Genomic DNA, 2,299 nt, shown 5'->3' with positions numbered 1-2,299 from the left:
CTCTCGCGCGCTCTCTCTCTCTCTCTCTCTCTCTCTCTCTCTCTCTCTCTCTCTCTCTCTCTCGCTCTCTCTCTCCCTCTCACTCTATCACTCTCTCTCTTCTTCTCTCTCTCTCTCTCTTCCTCTCTCTCGCGCGCTCTCTCTCTCCCTCTCTCTCGATTTCTCTCTTTCTCGAGGCGGTAGCGCTGCCGGACGAGGCTGTGCGACCGATTGTCTATACAGATGTCTGATTGTCTATCAGACTGATTGTCTGATGGTCTTCCAACCCTAGCAAGACCGTTTCGTGGAGCTAGCAAGGCGGTAACGTTTTTATATAACTTTACATAAATGTTTATACTATATGTTAATTCGGGTGGCACTCCGGCAGCCCATGTTTATACTATGTTAACTCGGGTTTCCCAACAGCGGCCAGCGATGGTAAAAAATTATGAAAAATTGCTCTAAAAAGCTGCTTGTCCGGCGGACAAGCTACCGGACAGATCTACTTGTCCTCCGTGGAAATGGACAAGTACGGAGAAACAGATAGCCCCTATTTCGAACACTGGGATGGTATCAGGAACCTTCTCAAAGAAATGTTCGTTGGGATCGTTATGAAAGTTGCCACGAGATGGCGCGTACGTTTGAGTGTCTTAAGATTAAAGATGAAAGCTCTCATCGTACGTAGTATAGCAACAACTATTTGCAAGACAGAATAGGTAAGCACTCATCCATTTACCTACGCAAGCCTACAGGCCGAAATAGACAGCTGCCACCTGTAACTAATTAACGCAAGCAAAAACTACACCGTACTATCACCACCACATGCACGGGCAGTGGCCAGTTACATGTAACACACTGACAGTACAGAATGCCATAGAAATTATACGATTTATGGAGCATAAACCTTCTTCAACCAAATTTAGCTTTTGAAATTTCACTGTGACATTGTATCCTCATACATCCAGGCATGTATAGATTCTACTAGCCTACCCGGCAGTCAAATTCTTTCTAACAGTAAACAAATCCATGTTTAACCCTTCTCTTGAAGGTCAAAATGTTATCAGACACTTACTCTTCGCATGTCAGCAGAAAGTACATTTCGTGGTCCTTTCAATAAAGCCATAAAAATGCTAGGTCACCGCTGAAACAAAAAAGTTTTTCAATCGCTCCGTCAGACCATGTCCTCAGAAAATGTCTAAAACCTGCCCTGTGCCCCCCCATTGACCTTTGACCTCCAATTTCGGCACAGTGATGGCTTTTCCTACCATGATGCTATACACTGACTATCACGAGCCTAGGTCGAGCCGTTTAGATTTGTGCCGCAATTCTGCATTTCCTCCCTATACCAATTAGGTTAAGGAGGAAATGTTCCCGCTTCTTTTACATCTCTTGACCTTTGACCTTTGACCCCCAGCTTCGACATCCGAACTCGTTTTGACGATCCCCCCCGACGTCCCGAATATCGTGACCGACGTCAAGCGGTTAAGATTTGTGCCCAACTGTTGACGCACGGCCGGACGGACGCACGGACGGACGGACGCACGCTCATGTGATTCTACAAGGTGCATCTGACTATGTCAGATGAGCTAAAAATTGTAGGTCACCGCTGAAACAAAAAAGTTTTTCAATCGCTCCATCAGACCATGTCCTTATAAAATGTCTAAAATCTGCCCTGTGCCCTATTGACATTTGACCTGTGACCTCCAATTTAGGCACAGTGATGGCTTTTCCTACCATGATGCTATACACCGACTATCACGAGCCTAGGTCGAGCCGTTTAGATTTGTGCCGCAATTCTGCATTTCCTCCCTATATCTTAAGTTAAAGAGGGAATGTTCCCCCTTCTTTTACACATCTTGACTTTTGACCTTTGACCTTTGAACCTTAGCTTCGACATCCCAACTCGTTTTCGAATTACCCCCCCACGTCCCGAATATCGTGACTGTACGTCGAGCGGTTAAGATTTGTGCCCAACTGTTGACGGATGCACGGACGCACGGACGCACGCTCATGCGATTCTACAAGCTGCATCTGACTATGTCAGATGAGCTAACAAACATGGAAACAACGGAAGATTAAGCTTCTTATTACAAAAACAAAACTGAGCCAATTCAGAGATAAATTAAGCTACGACCATATATTGTAAAACTATTTACTAGGAAGGAACTAATTATGGCATACGCACATATTCTGATACTACCCGTAATGTATAAAATAATACGCAAATATACAAAAAATACCAACAATTATTCTAAAAAATACCAGAGATTCTGAATGGAGATCTGATGAATGCTGAACGGAAGGGTGGGGTGGTTGCGCA

The sequence above is a fragment of the Priapulus caudatus genome, unplaced genomic scaffold, assembly GCF_000485595.1.
Source record: "Priapulus caudatus unplaced genomic scaffold, Priapulus_caudatus-5.0.1 Scaffold135, whole genome shotgun sequence".
Classification (NCBI taxonomy): Eukaryota; Metazoa; Priapulida; class Priapulimorpha; order Priapulimorphida; family Priapulidae; genus Priapulus; species Priapulus caudatus.
The sequence above is the reverse complement of the archived record's forward strand: the minus strand, read 5'-3'. Positions refer to the sequence as shown.